The sequence below is a fragment of the Malaya genurostris genome, chromosome 2 (genome assembly GCF_030247185.1).
Source record: "Malaya genurostris strain Urasoe2022 chromosome 2, Malgen_1.1, whole genome shotgun sequence".
Lineage (NCBI taxonomy): Eukaryota > Metazoa > Arthropoda > Insecta > Diptera > Culicidae > Malaya > Malaya genurostris.
In genome coordinates this window covers 85991021-85999615 of record NC_080571.1, presented here as the reverse complement: position 1 = coordinate 85999615, position 8595 = coordinate 85991021, and positions in this window count along the sequence as shown.

Genomic DNA, 8595 nt, shown 5'->3' with positions numbered 1-8595 from the left:
ATCAAGAAAAAAAAATATGCATTTAATTCCACTTTATTTAACGTCACTAATGTCACGAGACAGATAATTTTGTTGTATTTGATTGTATGATACTTGATTTTTAGATATTTATTTCGTTATTGGAAACTGCGGAAGGTCTTCATTGCACGATTATCCATGGCACAGTTTCCAATAAGTAACTGTAGAGAGTTTGTTTGTTTTTGATAATAATAGAAATATCATTCTTAGGTAAAATCTTATGTTGGCCTCCAAATTAGTGCCTTATACAAAATTATAGAAGTTCTATTTCGGTTTTAGTTTCTATTATATTGTAGCTCTAACGCCCTGTATATTGAATATGACGGAATTATTTGGTGTTTATGGTTCTTCTAGTATTTGTACGAACTGATAGTGTTTATCATCAAAGTTGGTCTCAATCTTTTTGGTAGTTGACTTGGTTCGACACTACTTGTCTCGAAGTCAATACAAATACTATTATGAATGATTAACATGAAATTAAAAGCAATTATTAGTGTAATCACACTTATAACTATTAAGGTAACGATCGTCGAATGGCTTTGTAATCGGTATATAAATAGTTTCACGATCATGAGAAACAATAATAATTGACAAAAACTTGGGACTATTACTTCTCAGGCATAATAAACAACCCTACATTCGACCGAATGAAAAATACCAATTTGGCATTTCGAATGAGGTATAATTTGTTTGGAAAAGTCGAACTCGATCGAAACACAAAATGAATTTATTATAGAACTACGGAATAGGAGTGAAAGTTACATATTTACGACACACAAAAACGCTCCATTAATAACCCTTTACAGTTTGATGGTTAATCAATAACATATCCTGGCAGGTATAAAAGTTGTTCCTAACGCTACAAATCACGATTAAAGTATAGCAAACACCGAAGAAATGTGCAGTGAAGACAATTCAAAAAGATTCGACATCTTTCTTATAAGCTTTAACAGGAATAAAATTTTATCCTGGGCGGTCATTCAGTTGTACCGCCATACGTCGCAGAGAACGAATCACCGTGAGTAGAAAATTCGACTCAACGCGAGTCATCAGCACCACCGAATAGCTTTCTACCTAAATGCTTCGAAACGAACTCACTGTGAGTCACCAGAGTGCATATAAGATGCTTGCTTACTTTGCCAAGCGGTTCAATTCTCTGAGTGGAAGGAAAGAATGAATAAAGCAGACACGGAATATATACAAACTGCTCGCCGCACGGGTAGAGCATCGCCGGTGAAAAGAATAGTTCACGAGTATTGTTTCATTGATAGGATCAGCAACCTTGATGACAATCCCGAAAAGCTGGTTCCTGAATACCGGCTCTGGAAGTACCTTAAATTACCCTAAACTCTAAAGTGGAAATTACTTCGACATATCATGGAATGTTTGATCAAATTTGATCCGATTTGCAGTTTCGACAATACAGAGTAATGAGTGATTAAAATTTCAAATTGCCACCTTAATCGACGGACATTAGAATAATGTCATAAAAAACTGAAACACCGAAGAATATTCCTGCAAAAAACACAAGCGGATTGATAAAATAGCATCATCTCACTGCTAGGTGGATTAAGCACGTTTTTATTTTTATAAAAAAAGGTGAACGTGACGAGGTGGTGTGACGTGAATAAAAATAAAATGGATTTGACGTTAAATAATCTGAATTCTGGAACTCGAATTCAGGAACCGAATGCCAGAACTGGATTCTGAAACTCAGCTAGGTAACTGAATTCTGATTTGATTTCTTGATCATTGAGCCTGTGTCGTTGAACTGAATTCGAGACCGGGATTCTTGTTCGGATCTGAATTCTAAACCTGAATTCAAGCACTTAGCTTTGGACATGGATTTTAATCCGCAGCTGAATTTTAGTTACAGAATTCCGGTACAGGATTTCGTTTGAAATTTGAATTTCGAATCAAGAATTCAGCTCAAAAGATCCATAAATCTCTCGAATTTATTTCCTAAATTCAGTATCACTTCTAGATTTGTTGAACTGAACTTTGGAACCAAATTCAAGAAATGCATTCTAGTCTAGAAATCTGACCCTGGACTCTGAAATTCAGTTTAGAACTGAATTAATGATAGGGTAAGAGCTCCCTTTTTCATCTCATTTGTAAGGACGTTACCTTAAAAACCTGATTCGCCACCAAAATCACTACGATTTTTTCATATTTCTGCTTAATTCGCCTTGCTCCACAGTGGGAATTCATTCACAATAATTGGAAATTAAAATAACAATTAAAAAATCAGCTAAAACACTTCTGATATGTTCACTACTGTGCTCCTAATTTCATCTCAAAGGTTTTGTATTCATCCTGTCGTTGGTTCTTTATTCATCCCATTAACTAGTAATGGCGACAGCAATCAAAACCAAAATATTGCACTATTACACTCTCAGGTTCAAAATGTCAGAATTTTCCTTAAAAAGGGCCTAATGCCAACTATGACACAACACACGATATTTTAAAAAACAGTTAGGAATCATTTCGAAGTTTAAATTTTTTTAGATCGTTTTTATCGCCTTTCGTTTCAAATTTAAAATTTTACTCTGCAGTTAATTTGGAGAACTTAAAAAAAAAACAAAAAAAGAATTGTTACTATTTAGGCATTAGCCCTTCTTAAAACATAATGCAGAATCAGAGATGCCATTCATACAGATTTATCTGTATTGTATAGATTTTTGCGTTCGCGTTCGTTAAATCAGAATACAGATTTTTTAAATTTAATACAGATTTGTAAAGGTTCATAAAAAGTGAGAAGTAAAACGTTAGACTTTTCTCTCTGAGTATCTATTAGTATTTGATTGCTGTATTTCTGTAAAAGTTTATTAATCAACAGACAAATCACATGGTCAAATGGAAATCTTTTGTGCAAATGTTTGATGATGAACACTGATAAACATTTATATTAAAATTTAAAACCAATTTGAATTCGATTTGAATTTGAGTTTGATGCATTTTATCAGAATCCGAAACAGTTTTATTTGAATATATAAATATTAATTGTAATAATTTAACTAATGTCACGGATACCAAAAAATACTTGTTGATGATAATTTAAAGAAAAAATAATTTTTTTTTGTTTCACATTATGAGAAAATTTGGCAACCTTGCGATACGAAATGAGATGAAAACAAAGCACAATCAAGTGAATTAAGTGCAAATTTTCATCTCATATTTTTCATTGCTTTTATTGCTTATCAGGTAGTTTCAGAAGTCTTTAATCGTTGAATAAACAAGTGGAACGTGAATATTACTAATTATAAAGTCATCCAACATTGAATAGTTGTGTAATTATGTGAAGTAGTGATCATGTTTTGAGACGAATCGATTAGTAAATATACAGAAACATGATGAATTGTAGAACGAAAGTGGTTCCTAAATCAAAAAGTGAGTTTATTTTAAATGAAAAAAGCGATCGTTGAAGGTTTCTAAACTACTTTTTTCAATTGGAAAGTGTGGCAAAACCTAGAATAAATCATTTAGGGGCTACCCAAATATTGTGCTAGGGCACATAATCGTTTTTATTATTTTTTACGTTTCGTCTTTGACTCATCAGTGCAGAGCAGTTCAAATTGAACTGCTTAGTTCTAAACTCGGCAGTTGAATTTGAACCGCTAAGCAGACGTAAAAAGCAAAGTCTTGGCATTACATTCCTTTTGTGGAATTTGGCCTTTCTGTTTCAACAGACTTCGCAGCCGATGCTTAGCGTACAGAATCATTGCATGGCTAGTACGATGGATCCTACTGACACTGAGAATCCTTCCAGGTCGGGGCTCAAACATACGACAACTGGCTTGTAAGACCAGCGTCCTATGCATTGAACCGCCAACCCGGGACGAGAGAACGTAAAGTTTCTGCTATTTGCAGAACACTATTTGTTTTGCAACGGAGTGCAATGTCTTTTCTGACGTGCCGAACGAAAACGTGCTTTCGACTATTTCTGGCCGATGCAGGTTTGGTCATTTAGGGGTTAGCCAAATTTTGTGCTAGGGCACATAACCGTTTTTATTATTTTTTACGTTTCGTCTTTGACTCATCAGTGCAATAAATCAGGTACGTTTAAAGATATGATTAATGTTCAAAATTATGAGGTGAAGCAATGAGATGGAAATTGGAGCTGAGATGAAATAGGGAGCCCTTACCCTATACAAATTATTTGTGGATCTGGGTTCTGTTCCTGGAATTCCTAAACCTGAATTCTGAAACTGTATTGTAAATCTGAATTTCTGACATGAATTTGAAACTGAATTCTGGTCTGAACCTTTATTCCAGTTCTCATATTGAATGATGCATAGTTGTAATCAGTTAACTGAAGAGTTGTCATTATGCCAAAGACTAAACTATTCTGCTCCATGCAAGAATACCAATTATAAGAGCAGTTTGATTATAAATTGTATGACTAAATTGACCGCCTTAAACAACTTGCTTAAACAAACAACCTCCCTCATACAAGTCAAGTAAGAATACTCATGGTTTATAACCATACACAGTCAGGACCTGTTTTTTAACCACTGAAAATATTTTTTATTTTTGTGTCGGTTTTGCACGATATGCTTTGTGCGATGATTCGTTCAATTCATGCGCTCTGGACAACCAAAAACATTCGAAGACAAACAGTTGGAGGCATTACTCGATGAAGATCTCGAGTTCAACCCATGAGGAGCTTGCATGAATAAAAAACACATTCAAACATGTAGTTAATGCTACTTCCGAATTTAAGCATTTACTGCATACCGTATCGACACAGAGCCGGAAAAGCTGACATGAGCATGCACAAAACAAAAAACGTACTTACATCTGTAAAAATGCCAATATTTTTCATTTCTGTACTTCACTACCTACCGAAAACTTGTAGTAAATACTACAGTTTGTAGCATGTTCGAAAAATGTTGTGTAGTAAAGTCTCTTCTTTTGACAGGAACGTGATCCACATGTAGCATTTACTACCGAAATTCAAGCATGCTACGTTTTATTCATACGGCCCATTGTAAGGCAATTTTTCACTTGCGAGCAGCTGATTCAAAGGCAACAAATAAAAGGCTTTTTACATCGAATTTTTACTGGGAATGAAACATGGATATTTTATGATAATCCCAAAAAGAAAAACCCTTCTTAATCTACCTAGTGGTGTGATAATGCCTTTCTCTTCTTTCATAACAGTCTCATGAAAATATATTTCATATTTTCGAAATTGAAAAAAAAATCTTGATACCAAAAGTCTTAGAATTGCATGAAACGTGAAGATTTAGTGTAATCTCAAAATTTTTTTTTGTTTTAAATCGACTTTCTGGGACTTAGAAAATAAATCAAAATTTTTCTAAGTCCCAGAAAGTTCATTTAAAAAAATAATTTTTTTTGAGATAGCACTAAATCTCGACGTTTCATGCAATTCTAAGATTTTTAGCATCCAAATTTTTTTAAATTTTTGTACATTAGAGCGGTAAAAAACAACGTGTTTTGTCGGTTACGTCACTTATACCATCGTATCTCCAGAACCAGAAGTCACAGCTATTTTATCTTCGAACTTGATCAATGGCCCAACAGTAGCTTTCAAACGAGCCTAAGTTTGTTAAAATCGGTTCAGCCATCTATGAGAAAATTGAGCGGTAAAAATATCTTCGATAAGTGCACACACATTTTCCGATCTCGTCGAACTGAGTCGAATGGTTCCGGACATCGTATATTTGGACGTTTGAGTCCAAATTTTTTTTGAACTCCTACATGTTCCCAGCTGCCTTACCAGTCTTCTTGAAGACCCTCTTCACGATTGCCCAGTAAAGTTTGATGGGTCGAAGCTGAGGGCAATTTGGTGGATAGATATTTTTCTCAACCAAATTTATACCCTTTTCCGCAAACCAATTGAGAGTGGTGGCATAGGGAGCCGACGCTAAATTCGGCCAAAACAGTGGAGTAGTACTATGTACTATGCTTCTTATATAAAGGCAGAAATCTATTCTGTAGACACTCAGATTTCTGCATTTATAGTTCCGGTAGTGTAAAAAATGGGTGACTTCAAACCACAAGAACATATTGCTTGCCATACCAGTAACTTTTGACCGAAATTCTTCACTTGAATCGACCTGTCCGCATCGCTCAGTAAACAGTAAAGTATTGTGGACCTGGAAGGGTTTTTGAGTCCTCCTTTACATAAGTCTCATCGTCCATCAAAACGCATGCATCGGGACACTGCAAGAGACGAGAATACAATTTCCGGGCCCTTGTTGCTGCTCGCATCTTCTGTTCTACACTGTGTTTCGAGATTTTCTGCTTCTTGTAGGTCTTCAGGTGATTTCGCCTCTTGATACGCTGGATCATTCCGACACTCGTTCCTGCTTTGTTGGCTAAATCGCGTATTGACATTGATTTGTTCTTCATGATTAGAGATACCACTTCCTGGTCCAGTTTCGGCTTGGAAGAACCGGGTTTTCTATTTCTTCCTGGTAGCTCATCCAAAGAATAGTGTTCCAAAAACATAATAATGATGGTTTTAACACTGACATGATAAATTCCAAACCGCTTCGCCAATTTTCGCATAGTAATACCCTTCTCACTTAGCCATGTGTCCAGAACCTTAATTTTCACTTCCTTTTCAATACGGGACATTTTGAAATCGCAGATTTTCAACAGCACAAAAAAGTAAGCAAACGAAGGCTGACAGCCAAGCGTACAGCATGCTGTGATCTGAGCATAAAAAGCCACCACAAATCAGGCCTTATGCACGCGCGCTCTTTATTTTGCGCTGAGACAAATTAATTCTCATTCTCATATGACAACCACGCGCATGCGACGTACTTTTGCCGCTCTCAAGAGAACCCTTTGGCACATTTACGTACCGCACCAGAAACTGATGCACGCTTTGTTGTATAGTCTCATCGCATTCTGCCAAGAGCGAGGCTCAAGCGCTCTCATCGCATGAGATAGCGCGGCGCGCTCGTTTCATGCGATCTACGAGCGGTTTGTACGTTATTTTCATACTCTTCATCTCTTCCTTTAGGATAGGACACAAGTCGCACGAACCGCTCTAGGCACGAAAAAATAATTATAACAGCAGTTTTTACTGTGGCTCACATAGCACACAAGCTGCGCTCAGAAAAAATCTCGTGCGCTGTCTCGTGAGACCAAAGCGCACGAGTCGCGCGCAGAAGAAAATGCGATGCTCTGAAATTTCAAGCAGCACATCCCGTTTCTATGTGCTCGCTACGCGTCTCTTACTTGCTTTTGGTTTGCTCTTTGAGTCGGTGCTCATGCTCACAGGATAAATATGCGACACACACATTATCGGTGCGCTCTCGCTGTCGCATTTGTGCACGCATGAGCATTCGGAAGGCCTGCCACAAATACATGCGTACAACACAAATGTATGTGGATGACTTATTTTCGATACACTCCTTACAATCAAACTATACTATAACGAGCGATCGGTATAGACTGCAATTGATGCTTTTGAACCGTACATTACGAGAAGAACGACCGAAATACAAGCAAAGACATGATAAAGTTATTCTCCTGCATGACAACACTCGGTCTCACGTCGCAAAAGTCGTGAAAAAATATTTGAAAACGCTCAAGTAGTACATTTTGTCGCACCCGTCATATTATCCCGACATTGCTCCTTCTGATTAGTTGTTGTGCGGCCGGATGCAGCCACGATCTAGCAGGTCATCGACTTACTTCTTTCGCAGAAATCGAAAATTAGCTTCAAATTTGAATCAACTCAAAAGACGATACATTTTTTCGAGATGAAACTCGAAAATTGCCTGAGAGGTGGGATGAAGTAGTGACTACCGATGAACGATTCTTCCATGGACCGAATTAATTTGTACTCCAAATTCCAGAAATAGGAACATAGTGAACAATAAGGAAATTCTACTAGATGAAAAATGAGTCCAAATAGTTCATCAAATCGAACTCAGCGAAAATCACGCGACACGAGAGAAATAATTTTATAACTCATATCCTGTGTTTAATACAATTAAAAACAAAACATCTTTAAATTGTCATGTAGAAACATCCAAACCGTTAACCGTAGAGTGGTCGCAGCCAACGAATGCAAACAAACCGAAGAATTTTCGTCAAATCGTCGAATGACTTCCTCCGTTTTCGAACAAATATCACGCGCCGTGCGAGTTTGAACAATTCCTGACAGTATCAATTTGTCATACCATTTTCGCCAGTTTCATACCGATGAATAGCGGTGCTAATGAAAATCCTAATTCTATGTTTACGTATGTGAAAAGAAATCTTTAACCATAGCACCAGCCAGCAGCACCAAAAACAGCAAAAATACTTTTGTGACAGCCAGTAACGATAAACTCCGAACATACGCAGTCATGAATCAAGGCAAGATACAGATCTGGACAAAACGATAACATTTACGATTGCAGCCGCAGCAGCAGCACAGCAGCCTGGCATGGGAAAAGGAGTGTACGGCGGTATTTAGACTTCATTTTGACGTGATATATGTTTCGAATTAGGATCAACCGACAGTAGAAAACTGTGCCAAAGCAAATCGGCTGGCGTGAATCTAAATATGGTCCTAAATACGGACGGTTTTGTGCTGTAACTACACGCAAA